We start from the raw sequence: 20306 nt of genomic DNA on the forward strand, positions 1-20306 counted from the left end.
GATTGCTCAGTTTGGCTGGGTGGCCAGTTCTAGGAAGAGTTTGGGTGTTTCCAAACTTATTCCATTTAAGTTCTTGGGGACCTTCAATGCTGCAGAAATGTTTTGGTACCTTTCCCCAGATCTGTCAGCTGTGGGACCTCTTATAGACAGGTGTGTGTGTGCCTTTCCAATCAATTGAATTTGCCAAAGGCAGACTCCAATCAAGTTGTAGAAACATCTTAAGGTTGATCAATGGAAACAGGATGCACCTGAGCTCAATTTAGAGTGTCATAGCAAAGGGTCTGAATACTTATGTAATTTATTATTATTTTTTGTATATATTTTTTTCAAAAATATGGTTTTGCTTTGTCATTATGGGGTACTGTGTGTAGATTGAGGATTTTTTATTTATTTAATACATTTCAGAATAAGAATCATGTTAAAGGCAAGGGTCTGAATACTTTCCGAATGCACTGTAACAGCTTTGGATTTCACCGTCTAAAAAGTGAATGGTTTTGACTATTTGTAACTTCATGGAGGAGAGCTGCTCTTTTCTCCAGTTCCGACCATTGTGGCTCACAAAAATGATTGCTGTCCTTGTTATGAAATTACACCTTTACCCTGTTCATGTAAAAATGACCGAATGCACTGACTGTTTAAAGCAGTAGCACCAAAAATGATTTGTATGTTGAACTTGGCAATCAAAAAGCCCCAATCAGCAGTTGGATATGCAATCAGCAAGATGTAAGTTGTGTCCACTCCGGTAGCCTACACAGCTCAGCTGGTAAAACACATTTGGCAACAATGACCCAGTAAATGATATTGGTTGTCCCTCAATAAAGCCTGTGATCTAATATTGCGTAAGCCATTTTACAAACATCTGAATGCTGAAGGTGCAGCTCCTACCTATATTAAAACAGGGATAGGGTTGACCTACCACACGTTGGCGCGAGCGAGCAGCTGCATCTCCCGCACTGAGTGCACAGTTGTTATCTGACGTGTAGGCTAATGTCACACAGATACATGAATAACAGTTTGATAGGCTGAAGGAGATGACCTGTCAATTCAGTCAGATTAAAGCTATTTTCAGAATAAGTTAAACGTCTTTGTGAACCGGCATTTCGTAACCTTTGAATCAGTTTTCCAACATATGCACTCCCATCTTAAAGGTGCAATATGCAGAAATTGCTCTGCCATTTCCCGGTTGCTAAAATTGAAATAGTTCACCTAATTGAAGTTTGTAACAAAATATGATGTACCTGAGCTTTTCCATGTTTTGTTACAGCCTGATTTTAAAATTAATTTAAATTGAGATTTTTTTAATCACTGGCCTACACACAATACCCCACAATGTCAAAGGGGAATAATGTTCTCTAACATTTTTACAAATAAATGTTAAATAAAGAGTAACTATTCAACCCCTTTTATGGCAAGCCTAAATAAGTTCAGGAGAAACAAGTCAAATAAGTTGCATGGACTCACTCTGTGTGCAATAATAGTGTTTAACATTATTTTTGAAGGACTACCTCATCTCTGTACCCCACACATACAATTATCTGTAAGGTCCCTTAATCCAGCAGTGAATTTCAAACACAGATTCAACCACAAAGACCAGGGAGGTTTTCCAATGCCTTGCAAAGAAGGGCACCTATTAGTACTGTAGATGTGTAAAATAAAAAAACAGACTGCATATATTTTTGAGCATGGTGAAGTTATTTCATGGCTGTGATAGGAGAAAACTGAGGATGGATCAACAACAATGTCGTTACTCCACAATATGAACCTAATTGAAAAGGAAGCCTGTACAGAATAACAATATTAAAAAACAATCCTGTTTGCAACAGGAACTAAGGTACTACTGCAAAAAATGTTGCAAAGCAATTCACTTTTTGTACTGAATACAAAGTTTTATGTTTGGGGCAAATCGAATACAACACATTACTGAGTACCACTCTCCATATTTTCAAGCGTAGTGTTGGCTGCACTAAGGACTGGGGAGTTTTTCAGGGTAAGAAAATAAACAGAATGGAACTAATCACAAGCAAAGTCCTAGAGGAAAACCTGGTTGTCTGCTTTCACTAGACACAGATGAATTCACCTTTCAGCAGGGCAATAACTTAAAACACAATAACAAATATACACTGGAGTTGCTTACCAAGAAGACTGAATGTTCCTGAGTGGCCGAGTTACAGTTTTGACTTAAATATACTTGAAAATCTATGGCAAGACCTGAAAATGTTTGTGTAGCAATGATCAACAAAGAATTTGCAGAACTTGAATAATTTTGAAAAAAATAATGGTCAAATATTGTACAATCCAGGTGTGGAAAGCTCTTGAGAATTACCCAGATACACTCACAGCTGTAATCGCTGCCAAATGTGTTTCTACAAAGTATAGACTCAGGGGTGTGCATACTTACTTTTGTGATATACTGTGAGTGCACCCCTCACATTTTTGTAAATATGAGTTTCTTTTCATGTAACAACACTGAAGAAATGACACTTTGCTACAATGTAAAGTAGTGAGTGTACAGCTTGTATAACAGTGTAAATTTGCTGTCCCCTCAAAATAACTCAACACACAGCCATTAGTGTCTAAACAGCTGGCAACAAAAGTGAGTACTATTTTAATATTAATAATTTAATATAGTAAGAGTCATATTTTTTTTTTTATGTGAGAGGTGTACTCACTTTTGTGATATACTGTATATAAGAGATATTTCTGTATTTAATTTTACCAACATTTCAAAAAACATGTATTCACTATCATTATGGGGTATTTTATGTAGATGGGTGAGGAGAAAAATACATATTTAATACATTTTCAAATCAGAATGTAACAAAATGTGGAATACGGGGTATGAATAGTTTCTAAAGGAAATGTATTAAATCACATTTTTTGTCACATGCGCCAAATACAACAGGTTTAGACCTGTGAAATGCTTATACAAGCCCTTAACCAACAATGCAGTTAAGAAAAATACAATAATAAAAAAAAGTAACAAATTATTCAAAAGCAGCAGTAAAATAACAATAGCGAGGCTATATACAGGGTGTACCGATACAGAGTCAATGTGCACCGGTTAGTCAAAGTAATATGTACATGTAGGTAGAGTTATTAAAGCGGCTATGCATAGATAATAACAGAGAGTAGCCGCAGCATTGGAGGGGGCAATGCAAATAGTCTGGGTAGACATTTGATTAGATGTTCAGGAGTCTTATGGCTTGGGGGTAGAAGCGGTTTAGAAGCCTCTTGGACCTATATTTGGATCTCCGCTACCGCTTGCCGTGCGGGTAGCAGAGAGAACAGTCTATGACTAGGGTGGCTGGAGTCTTTGACAATTTTTCAGGCCTTCCTCTGACACCGCCTGGTATAGAGGTCCTGGATGGCAGGGAGCTTGGCCCCAGTGATGTACTGGGCCGTACGCACTCTCTGTGTAGTGCCTTGCGGTCAGAGGCCGAGCAGTTGCCATACCAGGCAGTGATGCAACCAGGATGCCCTCGATGGTGCAGCTGTAGAACATTGAGGATCTGTGGACCCATGCCAAACCTTTTCAGTCTCCTGCGGGTGAATAGGTTTTGTTGTGCCCTCTTCACAACTGTCTTGGACCATGTTAGTAAGTTGGTGATGTGGACACCAAGGAACTTGAAACTCTAAACCTGTTCCACTACAGCCCCATAAATGAGAATGGGGGCATGCTCGGTCCTCCTTTTCCTGTAGTTCACAATCATCTCCTTTGTCTTGATCATGTTGAGGGAGAGGTTGTTGTCCTGGCACCACACGGCCAAGTCTCTGACCTCCTCCCTATAAGCTGTCTCGTTGTTGTCGGTGATCAGGCCTATTACTGTTGTGTCATCGGCAAACTTAATGATGTTGTTGGAGTCGTGTCTGGCCATGCAGTCATGAATGAACAGGGAGTACAGGAGGGGACTGAGCACGCACCCCTGAGGGGCCCCAGTGTTGCGGATCAGCATGGCAGATATGTTGTCACCTACCCTTACCACCTGGGGGGGGGGGGGGGGGTCCGTCAGGAAGTCCAGGAACCAGTTGCAGAGGGAGGTGTTTAGTCCCAGGGTCCTTAGCTTAGTGATGAGCTTGGAAGGCACTATGGTGTTGAACGCTGAGCTGTAGTGTCAATAAATAGCATTGTCACATAGGTGTTCCTTTTGTCCAGATGTGAAAGGGCAGTGTGGAGTGCAATAGAGATTGCATCATCTGTGGATCTGTTGGAGCGGTATGCAAATTGGAGTGGGTCAAGGGTTTCCGGGATAATGGTGTCAATGTGAGCCATGACCAGCCTTTCAAAGCACTTCATGGCTACAGACGTGAGTGCTACGGGTCGGTAGTCATTTAGACAGATTACATTAGTATTCTTGGGCATAGGGACTATGGTGGTCTGCTTGAAACATGTAGGTATTACAGACTCAGACAGGGAGAGGTTGAAAATGTCAGTGAAGACACTTGCCAGTTGGTCAGCGCATGCTCGGAGTACACGTCCTGGTAATCTGTCTGGCCCTGCGGCCTTGTGAATGTTGATGTGTTTAAAGGTCTTACTCACGTCGGCTATGGAGAGAGTGATCACACAGTTGTCCAGATCAGCTCTATGCTCTCATGCATGTTTTAGTGCTATTTGCCCCGAAGTGGGTCTGTAATAGTTTGCAAGCCCTGCCACATCTGATGAGAGTCAGACCTGGTGTAGTATGATTCAATCTTAGTCCTGTATTGACGCTTTGCCTGTTTGATGGTTCATCGGAGGGCATAGCGGGATTTCTTTCCGGGTTAGAATCCCGCTCCTTGAAAGCGGCAGCTCTACCCTTTAGCTCAGTGTGGATGTTGTCTGTAATCCATGGCTTCTGGTTGGGGAATGTATGTACAGTCACTGTTGGGACGACATCGTCAATGCACTTATTGATGAAGCCAGTGACTGATGTGGTGTACTCCTCAATGCCATTGGAGGAGTAAAGGTGGTCTAGAGTTTTTTATTTTTTCCTCTGGTCGCACATTTAACATCCTGGTAGAAATTAGATTTAAGTTTCCCTGCATTAAATTCCCCGCCCACTAGGAGCGCCGCCTCTGGATGAGCGTTTTACAGTCAGCTTATGGCCGTATACAGCCCATTGAGTGTGTGTCTTAGTGCCAGTATCGGTTTGTGGTGGTAAATAGACTACACATTTTTTCTTGGTAAACAGTGTGGTCTACAGCTTATCATGATATACTCTACCTCAGACGAGCAAAACCTCAAGAATTCCTTAGATATCGTGCACCAGCTGTTTGCAAATATACATATACCACCACCCCTTGTCCTACCAGAGGCTGTTCTATCCTGCCGATACAGCTGGCAGGTTACACAATGTATGTTATTCATGTAGTCTTTCAGCCACGACTCGGTGAAACAAAATATATTACAGTTTTTAATGTCCCGTTGGTAGGATATACATATGTGCTTGTAGTTTGTCCACTTTATTATCCAGCGATTGTATGATGGCCAATACTACCGATACCAAAGGCAGATTAGCCACTCGTCGCCGGATCCATACAAGGCACCCCAATCTCCTTCCCTGATATCTCCGTATTTTTCTCTTGTGAATGATGGGGATGAGGGCCTGTTCGGGTGTCTGGAGTAAATCCCTCTCGTCCGACTCATTAAAGAAAAATTATTTGTTCAAGGTGGGTAATCACTGTTCTGATGTCCAGAAGCTCTTTTCTGTCATAAGAGACGGTAGCAGCAACATTACGTACAAAATAAGTTAAACAACCTGAAAAAAACTAACAAAATAGCATGGTTGGTTAACAGCCCATAAAACGTCAGCCGTCCCCTCCGGCGCCATTACATGTATATTGTAGAGAATCATTGTATCATCTAAACCGCTGTGAAATATATTTTAAATAACCAAACATTTTGTATTTTTGAAGCTGGTGTACAAAACCGAAAGTAAAAGATGCAAAAACAACTTAAAAATGGGAAGCATAGAAATAGTGCACATAGAACAGATCTACTGCTTCTTAGACTTGCTTTCAATGAGAAACTCACATTTAGAAACTCACGTTTCTATTTGAATTTTGTTGAGTCGCCCTAAAAGTTACATATTGCAGCTTTAAACATTTAACCGGGGAACAAAACATATAGGTTAATCGTTACATCCCTAAAGGTTGTCCTTGTAAGCCCTTGGGCCTACTTCCCCTCAGAGGAAGTGTTATGCTGTCACTCTGAAACTGGACCCTGGCCTTCCGTATTGAGCGCATATGGCCATGATCTGCATCATACATCTCTTCTTGGTCCATTGTGGGTCAATGAGGAGGTTGATGTTGTCCAATCAAGGTAGTGCTTTGCCATTAACACTAAACATTGTAAAGAGATGCTAGATTATTGTTCATAGGGTTGGTGCACATATGCATGCACACACACAGTGTCCCATAAAGCTTGACAGTATAAAACAAAACATTTGCAAGAGGAGGACTATTTCACAGGGGGTCTTATTCAAATTCATGTGGCTGGTAAACACAGTCAAATAAAGTGGGCATATTGCAGTCTGAGAACTCTTTACGACTAAAGTCTTGTAGCCAAACATTGACTCTATAAAACAGAGCGTGTGCGTACTGTAATTAGGGAGGCAACCAGGAAATGTTACAGTAGCTGTGGAAGCCAAACAGAACGAGCTTACTTAATTGTTGCTATGTTTGAGCGATGCTAGCTAGTAAAAACTATTGTCTGCCATTTCTGTACATGTGACGCTTACAGAAAAGTATGTTCAAGAACTATGTATCAAATATGGTGGTCACAGTTCATAAGCATGGCAGACATTGTTTTCCTCATAGCTCATGTTGGAATGGGTCCATGCATTTCCATTTAAACGTAGACTGCGCAAACAGATTGGATACATTTCTTGGATTCCATTTTTGGAAACCCACAGCTGGCTTGTTCCTTCCCAGCTCTGTTCCCTGTGGTACTGCTCTCACACCTACCTAGCCAATCAGGACACATTTTGATTGAGACTTGGAAGGGAGCTTGGCTACATGTGTAATAGCATGAAGATGACTTTGATACAGTTAGAAAAGTTAGAAAATTATAACCTGATAGGAAAAATAATATGATGAACAGAGTGGAAGCTGTAAAGGGGGGGGACTAACTTCATATTAATGCCCATGATTTTGGAAAGAGATGTTTCACGAGCAGATGTCCACATACTTTTGGTAATGTAGTGTATTTATTGTATAAAATTGTTGCCTAAAATAGCCTACATAGGAATAGAAAATAACAGGCTAATTGATGGCCAACAGATGCAAATTTGTCAGTTTCATTGTCGACTTTTCCCAATAACAGAAGCATGCGAGGGAGTTCCATAACTTCCATTTCAAATGTCCACTCTCGCAGCGCTCAACACCCAAAAACTGAGCATGTGTAAACATGCTGACCAGACCGCTCATGTTGATTTTGTCCATCCACACCAGACGCCATCAGGACAAGCAGGTTGAAATATCAAAAGGAACTCTGAACCAACTACATTCATTTGGGGACAGGTCGAAAAGCTTTAAACATTTATGGCAATTTAGCTAGCTAGCTTGCTGTTGCTAACTAATTTGTCCTGGGTTTTAAACATTGGGTTATAATTTTACCTGAAATGCACAAGGTCCTCTACTCCGACAGTTAATCCACAGATAAAAGGGTCAACCGAGTTTGTTTCTAGTAATCTCACCCCCTTCAGGCTTCTTCTTTGGACTATATATAGCAGTTGGCAACCAACTTTAAGGTGCATTACCACCACCAACTGGACTGGAGTGTGAACTTCAGTTCATCTTTCAATCACCAACGTGGGTATATGCTCCTAAAAACCAATGAAGAGATGGGAGATGTGGGACTTGCAGCGCATGAAGCTTCATAAATAGAACCAAGTTCTATTTCAGTGTCTGGCTACGCAGACCTCATTGGTGTGGGAGAGCAGTGTGGGTGAAATGATTGAATAACATGTATGTGTACATTTATTTTGCGACAGAGCGATGTGGTCAGCATGTAAAACACTTTGCGTGATATAGTTTTTCCTAAGCAAAGTCAACATTATAATGCAGTTTAAACCACCTCTGAGCAAATGTATCCAAAATGTATCATTTTCCTGTGATTTGTCACCTTTATTTCTTGATGCATGTTAATATGTTTTATGGAAAAGGGGTTGGAAATAGGTGTCCCCATAATGACAATTAATATAGCCTACCTACAACTGATAAAAAAAAGTTGTCACGACGTGTGCGCTTACTGCTCTCGCTCCTCACGTGATTCCGCTCATCTGAACAAACACACCCCTTCGCTACCACTCACTGACACACTCAGAAACAGGCTGCCTCATTGGATGATAGTCAGCAGCAGGTCACTGTGAAATATAGATTTTTAAGAAATTGCCATTGGCGGCCGCGGTGCAATTTAGAAGTAGCCCAAACACCCGCGACCAATACATTTACACCCCCGACATCGTTTTCAATGTAGCAACATTCCCTGGAAAACTGCGAACATGGCAACCCAGCTCCACACTAAGCAGTGGACAGCTGCTGGGCTCAGGCCCCGCAAAGTGCTTGATTAGGAGGCATGGATAAGATGATATGCCTCCCTGGGAAGTCACGCTCCCTGTGGGTCAGATCGTTCGCTCTTTGGAATCTGCCGTTTTCTCGTTTTCCTGACTCCCTCTTGATTTGACGCCCCTTTTTATTGTTACTTCCCCCCTCTCTCTGACACTCCTCTCTTTATCTCCAATTCATATTCTCCTTTGACAAAAAAAAGGCAATCTCTCACCTTCCCCGGCGCCCCCCTCCCCCACCCCGGTCTCTCTCTCCTGGGTCTCTCACTGTGTACGTACTCCTGTTCTTCTCTATGTGGAGTCTGTCTGTAATGGGCTCTTAGCCGTGACTACATTATTGATGTGGCGGATCGGGTGACAGACAGGGGGCTGAGCCTGTATGGGTGCCGCTAAAGAGTGAGGGGAGAGGCCAAGTCCAGTGCTCTCCCTCTCTCCTTTTTCCTTTCTATTTGGATCGCTCTCCCTCACTTTATCCCCTGCACTCTCTCTCTATCCCCCTGTTTTGCTCTCTCACGCGTTATCCCTCCTTCGCCAGCTCGCTCCTCGTTTGAATGCATTTGTCATGTGGCTCTTCCCCCTGCCCAGGCGCCGATCGGATTCACAGAATCGCTCCGTAAGTTGGGCTCTCCTATTTGTTTTTTTTTATTTTTATCTCAAATTGTCCTCTCTATGCATGCTTTAGGCAACTGTTGCTGGTGGCAGCTCGCTTTGCCAGTGGGTTTTTGCATAACGACTTAAGCCGCAGACAAACTGATGGACCGATATAGACACAGACCGACTGATAGACAGAAACAGACAGACGGATAAAGACTGCGCGAGAGGGGGAGGGAGTGACGGAGACAGGGGAGTGTGCAGCGTCACTGACACATTCGGTCCTGTGTATGAAGTGTGTGCGTGAAGTTGCAAGGGGACTTTCGACACCAGGGGTGCTCTGTTATTAGACAGGATGTAGGGCTTTGAACACGCTGACTGGCAAGTTAACGAGGCGCTTGTTCACGTTCGGGAGCAGCGGGTATGTCTTAGTCACGGTGTTGCTCTGTTTTGGTGACTACACACGATTACATATGAACACACAACGACACCCTTGTTGTGCTTTTGTTGATTAAATAGTAGAACATGGTTGCTCATTTGAATAATGAACATGATTGTTGATGACCCAAATACATTTTTAAGGTCTGCTATTTAAGGGAAGTAAAAAATATGTTTGAGTGGGGATAGTTCATAATTTCCAGATTTTTACTGCTCTTTGTGTTCAGCACCTTTTGGAACCTGTATATGCATTATTCTGATTTTCGATTTTTTTTTTCTTGGATGCAGCGTAATATATATATATATCAGAATATTATGGGCCATTTAGCAGACACTTTTATCCAAAGCGACTAATGGTTTTATCTTATTTTAGCGACCATTGCTGGGTCCTCGCTCAACTCTAACATACAATTGATTGAACCTGCAAACTGAGAACTCCTGGTATGATAAAGGGATTTTCTCAGGAGATTGGAACTGTCTACGCTTCAAAAGGCAGGGAGGGAGAGAATGTTGCCTGGAGCAAGATTATAGCTGAAAGCCGGACGTATCGGGGGAGATGATTCATTTGTTAGGGTTTTTCAGCATCCGGTTGAATGAAATCCCATGGATTGGTATTATCTTGAGTTGGTAGTCTCTCTTGGCTTTGTTCGAGCGCCACCAAGCACAGCTGAGCAGTCACGAAATGAAGCGCAAACTTATTTTTTTGTGTTGGTGCAATTTTACTGTACCGATCCACTAGATGCTTGATTTTCAGTTATTTCTATGCAGGTTTGTGGTCAATTATGTTTCAGGAGTTTGTTTTTAATGTCGGATTAGAATGAAGAGGTCAGGGTCTGCATTCCTAAAGCGTGTCATGCCCCAAAACAGTGCACAGATACCAGCCAGCCATTGGAGTGATGCCATCGCTGGTCTGGCTTGATGAATGGAAGGTGTCACTATGGAGAGGTAAACCTGGAGAATTTGTCAAATGATGGCATCACTTGTCCTTGTTGAGGAATGGTGAGTCATGAAGGGGCTGGTAGCTACACTGATGCTGGCTGGAATATTATCTGACCAGTCACTGCACGGGAACCATTGCTTTATAGATTGATTTTTGATTGATTGTGTAATTAACTGTGTGATTTGTCACAGCAGAGAATTGGAGTGTGAATTAAAGAGTGCCCAAAGGCACTTCTATTAAAAAACTTCCACTGACTCTCTTGCACTGACTCTCTTGCACACTCACTGGACTCTACTCACAAATGACACTCCTATACACACACATGCATATTCATGCCACACCAACTCACACACTTCACATACAGCCCTGCTGTTTCTTATCGATCCTGATTGCCAAGACACTTATACCACTAACTACACTACCGTTCAAAAGTTTGGGTTCACTTAGAAATGTCTTTGTTTTTGAAAGAAAAGCAAAACAATGTCTCCATTAAAATATCATCAAATTGATCAGATATACAGTGTAGACATTGTTAATGTTGTACATGACTATTGTAGCTGGAAACGGCAGCTTTTTTTATGGATTAATCTATATAGGTGTACAGAGGCCCATTATCAGCAACCATCACTCCTGTGTTCCAATGGCACGTTGTGTTAGCTCATCCAAGTTTATAATTTTAAAGGCCATTTCATCATTAGAAAACCCTTTTGAAATTATGTTAGGACAGCTGAAAGCTGTTCTGATTAAACAAGCAATAGAACTGGCCTATAGACTAGTTGTGTATCTGGAGCATCAGCATTTTTGTGGGTTTGATTACATGCTCGAAATGGCCAGAAACAAAGACCTTTTTTCTGAAACGCATCAGTCTATTCCTGTTATGAGAAATAAAGGCTATTCCATGTGAGAAATTGCCAAGAAACTGAAGATCTGGTACAACGCTGTGTACTACTCCCTTCACAGAACAGCGCAAACTGGCCCTAACCAGAATAGAAAGAGTGGGAGGCACCGGTACACAACTGACCAAGTACATTAGAGTGTATAGTTTGAGAACTGGCAGCTCAATTAAATAGTACCTGCAAAACACCAGTCTCAAAGTCAACAGTGAAGAGGCGACTCCGGGATGCTGACCTTCTAGACAGAGTTGCAAAGAAAAAAACATATCTCAGACTGGCCGATAAAAATAAAAGATAAAAATGGGCAAAAGAACACGACACTGGACAGAGGAAATTCGGCAAAGTTATAAAATGATTGCTGTCTGTTCCGAAAATAATATAATAATCCAGAATAGCTTTCTGCACCATTAGGTCTATAATTTCAAAATCAAATCAAATTTTATTAGTCACATGCACCGACTTCAACAGGTGTAGACCTTACCGTGAAATGCTGAATACAACAGGTGTAAACCTTACAGTGAAATGCTTACTTTACGAGTCCCTAACCAACAATGCAGTTAAAAAAAGATAAGTCATTAATAAAATAATAATAAATAATTAAAGAGCAGCAGTAAAATGACAATTTACCGTGGGTTACCTATACAGAGTCAATGTGCGGTTAGTTGAGGTAGTATTTACATGTAGGTAGAGTTATTAAAGTGACTATGCATAGATGATGATGATGATGATGATAACAGATTGTAGCAGCGGTGTAAAGAGACATTTGAACAGGTGTTCAGGAGTCTTATGGCTTCGGGGGAGAAGCTGTTTAGAAGCCTCTTGGACCTAGACTTTGTGCTCCGGTACTGCTTGCCGTGCAGTAGCAGAGACCAGTCTATGACTAGGGTGGCTGGAGTCTTAGACCATTTTTAGGGCCTTCCTCTGACACCGCCTGGTATAGAGGTCTTGGGTGGCAGGGAGCTTGGCTCAAGTGATGTACTGGGCCTTTCGCACTCTCCTCTGTATGCCTTGCGGTTGGAGACCAAGCAGTTGCCATACCAGGCAGTGATGCAACATGTCAGGATGCTCTCGATGGTGTAGCTGTAGAACCTTTTGAGGATCTGAGGACCCATGCCAAATCTTTTCAGTCTCCTGAGGTGGAATAGGTTTTGTGCCCTCTTCACGACTGTCTTGGTGTGCTTGAACCATGTTAGTTTGTTGGTGATGTGGACACCAAGGAACTTGAAACTCTCAACCTGCTCCACTGCAGCCCCGTAGATGAGAATGGGGGCGTGCTCGTTCCTCTTTTTCTTGTTGTCCACAATCATCTCCATGTTGAGGGAGAGGATGTTGTCCTGGCACCACACGGCCAGGTCTCTGACCTCCTCCCTGTAGGCTGGCTCATTGTCCTCGGTGATCAGGCTTACCACTGTTGTGTCATCAGCAAACTTAATGATGGTGTTGGAGTTGTGCCTAGCCATGCAGTCACGAGTGAACAGGGAGTACAAGAGGGGGCTGAGCACGCACCCCTGAGGGGCTCCTGTGTTGAGGATCAGCGTGGCAGATGTGTTGTTACCTACCCTTACTACCTGGGGGCGGCCCGTTAGGAAGTCCAGGATCCAGTTGCAGAAGGTGTTTAGTCCCAGGATCCTTAGTTTATTGATGAGCTTTGAGGGCGCTATGGTGTTGAACATTGAGCTGTAGTCAATGAATTGCATTCTCATATAGGTGTTCCTTTTGTCCAGGTGGGAAAGGGCAGTATGAAGTGCAAGGGTTTCTGGGATAATGGTGTTGATGTGAGCCATGACCAGCCTTTTAAAGCACTTCATGGCTACAGACGTGAGTGCTACGGGTCGGTAGTCATTTAGGCAGATTATATTAGTGTTCTTGGGCCCAGGCACTATGGTGGTCTGCTTGGAACATGTAGGTATTACAGACTCAGACAGGGAGAGGTTGAAAATGTCAGTGAATACACTTGCCAGTTGGTCAGTGCATGCTTGCAGTACATGTCCTAGTAATCCGTCTGGCCCTGCGGCCTTGTGAATTTAGCCACGGATCAATAGCTTCTTCAAAAAGAATAGCCTAGCTGTGGATTGTGTGTAGCCCAATAACAAGGAATAGGCTACAGTCGGGGATGTGCGGCAAATCTGCAGTGAACAGCATGCAGACAAAACAGGCCTTTTGCAAAATTAATAATATAATTGTTGGAAGACACAGGTTGTAAAGCAAAGGGCTTCTACTCTAATCTGTCTGGTGTAGGCTACTTGAGCGAACATTGTTTTACAAAGTAAAACTATAGAGTTAGGCTTTTGGTACAAGCGGATTGGCCATCGCCAGCAAGTGAGCTGCTCATGATTGGGGGAGTCAGTGAAACTGGAAAGCCTTTTTTTGGACTGTAATTTCCTCCTCATATTGTACAGTGTGTGTGTCGCCGCACACCGAGGCCCAGGTTATTTGATGGATTCCAGACAAGGTCGTTTTTAAAAATGTCAGATTTCAGTGTCAAAGTGAACTGTAATTTCAAAACATTTGTGCTGTATTAAAAAAGGATTCTGCCAAAGTCTCAAGTCATGTAAAATGGATTACAATTACATGACCAGGACCCTAAAAAATGGTCCCCATGTGTGCAACCTCTGTAACCGTCTCCACTCTACTGCTCTATGCCACTACACAAAAGTGATTATATGCATGCAATGAACAAGATTATAAATCATATGTTCCGGTACCTCAAGAGCTCCCCGGGTCATCCCCCTCTCATGCTCACATTTTGTTCCGGCACCCCGATTTACACATTTAAGCACTGAACACAAGTAGTCTAGACTCTAGCTAACCAACAAATACTACAATATCCACACAAGCCACGAGCCAGCCAGCCATATACTGTGTCATGAGTTAGGTTTTTGATATTAGGCTATATTATGAAGTTATTATTTAAGAGAAATCACAATCAGTAAAAAAAAAATTGAGCTAGCTAACTAGCAGATTTACATCAATGATCAGCTAATAGCCTACCCTAGTTCCCCAATGATTGACATGTCTTTAGGAGGCACTGTAACTAGCTTTATAACAATTTGTGATGAGTGAGTGTGTTGCAAAAATAAATTTGCCTATGCAACAAAAAAAAACATTAGCTGCAGAGGCAGTTTGTGTGTTATGAATTTCAAGATAAACTCAGCAAAAAAAGAAACATCCCTTTTTCAGGACCCTGTCTTATCAGAGATAATTTGTAAAAATCCAAATAACTTCACAGATCTTCATTGTAAAGGGTTTAAATACTGTTTCCGATGCTTGTTCAATGAACCATAAACAATTAATGAACATGCACCTGTGGTACGGTCGTTAAGACACTAACAGCTTACAGACGGTAGGCAATTAAGGTCACAGTTATGAAAACTTAGGACACTAAAGAGGCCTTTCTACTGACTCTGAAAAACACCAAAAGAATAATGCCCAGGTTCCCTGGTCATCTGAGTGAACGTGCCTTACACGGAACCCAAACCGGCTGTGTGCGTGCGCCATCATGCATACATTTATTTTGTCCCCCCACACCAAACGCGATCACGACATGCAGGTTAAAATATCAAAACAAACTCTGAACTAATGACATTAATTTGGTAACAGGTCGAAAAGCATTAAACATGTATGGCAATTTAGCTAGTTAGCTTGCACTTGCTAGCTAATTTGTAATATTTAGCTAGCTTGCTGTTGCTAGCTCATTTGTCATGGGATATAAACATTGAGTTGTTATTTTACCTGAAATGCACAAGGTCTTCTATTCTGACAATTAATCCACACAAAACGGCCAACCGACTCGTTTCTAGTCATCTCTCCTCCTTCCAGGCTTTTTCATCTTTGAACTTATATGGTGATTGGCATCTACACTTTTACCACGACAACCGGCAAAACATTCTTTCAATCACCCACGTGGGTATAACCAATGAGGAAATGGCACATGGGTACCTGCTTCTATAAACCAATGAGGAGATGGGAGAGGCAGGACTTTCAGCGCGATCTGCGTCAGAAATAGGAATTACTTCTATTTTAGCCCTTGGCATCGCAGATGGTTGTTGGCGCGTGGGTGCAATAATTGAATAACATGGATTTCTACATTTATTTTGCGACGCTCGCGCCCTCGACGTGTCCTGTCTGGCAATAAATTGCCATGTCCATACTGTGAGATTCCTAAGACCGCGCTACAGGGAGACATAACGGACACCTGATTGTCCTCGCAGTGGTAGACCACGTGTAACAACACCTGCACAGGATCGGTACATCTGAACATCACACCTGCGGGACAGGTACAGGATGGCAACAGCAACTGACCGAGTTACATCAGGAACACACAACACAGTGCTCAGACTGTCCGCAATAGACTGACAGAGGCTGGACTGAGGGCTTGTAGGCCTTTTGTAAGGCAGGTCCTCACCAGATATCACCGGCAACAACGTTGTCTATGGGCACAAACCCACCGTCGCTGGACCAGACAGGCCTGGCAAAAAATGCTCTGCACTGACGAGTCGCGGTTTTGTCTCACCAGGGGTGATGGTCGGATTTGCGTTCATCGTCGAAGGAATGAGCGTTACACCGAGGCCTGTACTCTGGAGCAGGATCAATTTGGAGGTGGAGCGTCAGTCATGGTCTGGGTCGGTGTGTCACAGCATCATCGGACTGAGCTTGTTGTCATTGTAGGCAATCTCAATGCTGTGCTTTACAGGGAAGACATCCTCCTCCCTCATGTGGTACCTTTCCTGCAGGCTCATCCTGACATGACCCTCCAGCATGACAATGCTATCAGCCATACTGCTCGTTCTGTGTGTGATTTCCTGCAAGACAGTAATGTCAGTGTTCTGCTATGACCAGCGACGAGCCCGCATCTCATTCCCATTGAGCACATCTGGGACCTGTTGAATCAGAGGGTGAGGGCTAGGGCCATTCCCCCAGAAATGTATGGGAACTTGCAGGTGCCTTGGTGGAAGAGTGGGGTAACATCTCACAGCAAGAACTGTCAAATCTGGTGCATTCCATGAGGAGTAGATGCACTGCAGTACTTAATGCAGCTGGTGGCCACACAAGATACTGACTGTTACTTTTGATTTTGACCCCCCTTTGCTCAGGGACAAATTATTCAATTTCTGTTAGTCACGTGTCTGTGGAACTTGTCTCAGTCGTTGAATCTTGTTATGTTCATACAAATATTTACACGTTAAGTTTTCTGAAAAAGAGTTTATTAATTATGAAGAAAAAAAATGTCAACAGGGAATATGGTGTAATTCAAATTGCCATCGGCTCTACAGGTCTCTATGAGCAAACCCTGGATATTGACCTACTTGCAGTCCTCAGAAGTATTCATGTCCCCACAAACCATCATGACCCCAAAAACGACCAAAACAAGCCACAACGATTAACCAGACAACCTCTTATCTCACACAATTGAGTATTTTTTGACTGTCATCACATTTGTTTGGCCAAAGGCATGTCTATATCTTTTTACAACTCACTCCTGCTCCTGTGTAGTTGATGTCAGTTCCACTATAGCTGAAATGAAGTGTAGATTGACTTTGATATTGAGTCGCTTTCCAACAGCTTTCCAGCTATGAGAAACACTAAGCTGTCTGCAAGTCTGTGGGAGTGTTAAATAACACCCAGGGCCACCCACACTGTGGACAATCACTGAAGGGTTTCACTGCAACAACACTTTCCTATTCCTCTGCCATTAAACACCCAGACTGACCACACAGACAGACAGACAGACACACACACACATCATTGGCACCATCTCCCTGCTGTTTCACACCCTTGCTGTTGGTGCTACCAAAATGACTGTGGGTGGCAATCCCTTGACTTGAAACAAGGACTGACCACATGTCTAAAACCCACACACACTGTACACTGAATGTGCCCATCTGTGGACTTTTTTATAATTTGGTTAAAGCTTGACATGCGAGATATAGTCAGTGCCGTTTGGCTGGCGCTTGTTTCCACTTCGGAACGTGCATGGTTGTTATGGTGATATGTTATGGGAGAGGAAGAGACCGATGACGAAACATTCCACAGTAAAGGGAAAGGGTGTTTAGTAGGAGCATTACAAAACAGTCAATCTGAGGACAGACACTGAAAGGCCTACACAGTTTTCACAATAGAACCCATTGACGTGATCGACTCCATTATGCGTTGACCAGGTTTTGGAGCTATTGATTGCACAGTAATTTAAGTAACATAATTTTCTCATCATTTAGTCTTTCAGTGGGCTTAATTGCTGTGTAGTCTTTTGGAGGACTGAAGCACATCTGGATCATTTATAAATAATGCTAATTTAGACTGATGTCAACAACCGCGGTGCCATAACCTAAGACTACTGATGTACAGTAAGCATTTGAAGGATTCTATATGTAGTCTAAATCAATTTGTTACACACTTAACATATGGTCTCTTGTAGTGGCTTTGTAAATGAGTTGTTGCTTGCCATTGTGTATTCCCATCCAAGGTTGCAATATGTTACTGTGTTAACCATGCGGCTTCATCCTCCTTATCCCTCTCTCATTTCCCTATGTTGGCCTAGCACTGCTTTGTCTCGTGTGATGGATCTGAACTTACCACGTGGTGACATGGTTAGCCTCTCTCCCAGTCCTGTTAATGAGAGTGAGAAACATCTAGGGTAGCATTCCAAATGGCACCCTATTCCCTACTTAGTGCACTTGATAAAGAGTAGGGTGTGTCGCTCAGGTGAGACGATTCGCTAACTTGTAAGACACCATCTCCTTGTAGCACTAATTGATACCAACCTAACCCCACATGGACTTGGTTGCAACTTGCTTCAACTCAGCCCAGAAACAAATTTGCATGTTTGCATTTTCTTTAAGTTTGACTTTGTTTGGTTTTTCAAGAGAGCCAGAACTTCTAGAGCGCAACCTTTTCATAAACAAATCAGTGGCTTTCATGCTGCAAAGCCATGGGCAATTCCTATTCTGTAATCAACATTACATTTCACAGTTCGGCATTTCCATGTAAAAGGATCCATTAGCAGGAATATGTGAGGTGCCCCCCTGGACTCTGCAAACTGTAAACCGCATGTCCTAAGGCCACATTTATTGTAGCTGGGGACTTAATAAAGGACATCTAAGGAAAATGCTGTGTTGTGACTGAGTGTGTGTTGTGACTGAGTGTGTGTTGTGACTGAGTGTGTGTTGTGACTGAGTGTGTGTTGTGACTGAGTGTGTGTTGTGACTGAGTGTGTGACAGAGAAAATCGGTTTTGTGTCATTTAGACGGAAAATGCGGGCATTTTAGCATTTGAGTCACTTTTTAAAGGTGGTAAAAGTTCCAAATAAATTTGTAGAAGTAGCTACATTTGTTGCTAGGTGCTGTTTGGAAAAAAAAGTTGCCAGGGTAGTCTGAAAAGTTGCTAAATCTAGCAACAAAATTGCTAAGTTGCCATCACTGGCTGGGAACATGGACGTGTGCAAACAGACCAGCTTTGCCCTCCGGAAGGCAATCAAAGAGGCAAAACGACAGTACAGGGACAAATCACAAACTATAAAGGGAAAGCCAGCCAAAGCGCAGACAACGCCGGACAACGCCACCGTAGTCTGCTTTGAGGAAAACACAAGAGCTGCTGGCACGGGCCTCTGCCGATTACGAGGACTGTGAGCTCTCATTCTCCGTGGCCGACGCGAGTAAAACATTTAAACATTTTAACCCTCGCGAGGCTGCCGGCCCAGACAGCATCCCAAGCCGCGTCCTCAGAGTAGGTTTACGGACATATTCAGTCTCTCCCTATCCCAGTCTGTTGAGCCCACTTATACCCAAGAAAGCAAAGTTAACTTAACGACTATCGCCCCATAACACTCTCTTCTGTCATTGTGAAGTGCTTTGTGAGGCTATTTTAAGGATTATATCACGTCCACCGTACCAAACACCCTAGACCCATACGAATTTGCATACCACCCCAACAGATTCACGGATGTTGCAATCACCATCGCAATGCACACTGCCCTATCCCGTCAGTACAAGAGGAATACTTATGTAAGTATGTTTTTCATTGACTACAGTTCAGCCTTCAACACCATAATGCTATCCAAGCGCATCACTAAGCTTGGGGCCCTGGGTCTGAACCCTACCCTGTGCAATTGGGTCTTGGACTTCCTGACAGGCCAACCCCAGGTGTTGAAGGCAACACCTCCGCCACACTGATCCTCAACATGGGGGTTCCCACAAGGTTGGGTGCTTAACCCCCTCCTGTACTCCCTGTTCACCCATGAGGGCGTAGCCACACACGTCTCTAACTCAATCATCAAGTTTGCTGACGAGACAACAGTGGTAAGCCTGATTACCAACAACGACGAGACATCCTACAGGGAGGTGGTGAGGGCCCTTGAGGAGTAATACCAGGAAAATAACCTCTCCCACAACATCAACAAAACAAAGGAGCAAATCGTGGACTTCAGAAGACCGCAGCAAGATCACACCCCCCATCTACATCGACACGCTTCAAGCTCCTCGGCGTGCACATGTTACTAGCTGTTGTTAGGTATACTGCATTGTTACTAGCTGGCTACTCTACCCTGTACCTTAGAGGCCCTATGTACATAGTCATTGAACACCGGTCACTTTACTGTCCACAACATTGTTTTACCCATTTCATATTTTATCGCAGGTTCAGTGAAGTGTTTATGTTTCTAGCTCCAACAATACGGTATACTGTGTGTGTATGTATATATTAGTTGAAGTCAGAAGTTTGCATACATCTTAGCCAAATACATTTAAACTCAGTTTCACAATTCCTGACATTTAAACCTAGAAAAAAATCAGTTTTAAGTCCGTTAGGATCACCACTTTATTTTAAGAATGTGAAATGTCAGAATAATAGTAGAGAGAATTATTTATTTCAGCTTTTATTTCTTTCATCACATTCCCAGTGGGTCAG

The 20306-nt window shown here is 42.9% G+C and overlaps 1 protein-coding gene across 2 annotated transcripts in view; it reads left to right on the top strand.

Moving 5' to 3' along the window:
- Window positions 1-20306, top strand: part of peak1 (pseudopodium-enriched atypical kinase 1) — a 267608-nt gene that overhangs the window by 119981 nt on the left and 127321 nt on the right. The window contains exon 1 of one of the 2 annotated variants that reach the window (XM_020456793.2): window positions 8789-9156. The exons of the other annotated variant lie outside the window; for it this stretch is intronic. The gene's annotated coding sequence lies outside the window, so the exon portion shown is untranslated. Of the gene's footprint in view, window positions 1-8788; window positions 9157-20306 lie in introns of those variants that run through there. 2 annotated transcript variants of the gene reach the window in all.

The sequence above is a fragment of the Oncorhynchus kisutch genome, linkage group LG22 (genome assembly GCF_002021735.2).
Source record: "Oncorhynchus kisutch isolate 150728-3 linkage group LG22, Okis_V2, whole genome shotgun sequence".
Taxonomy (NCBI): Eukaryota; Metazoa; Chordata; class Actinopteri; order Salmoniformes; family Salmonidae; genus Oncorhynchus; species Oncorhynchus kisutch.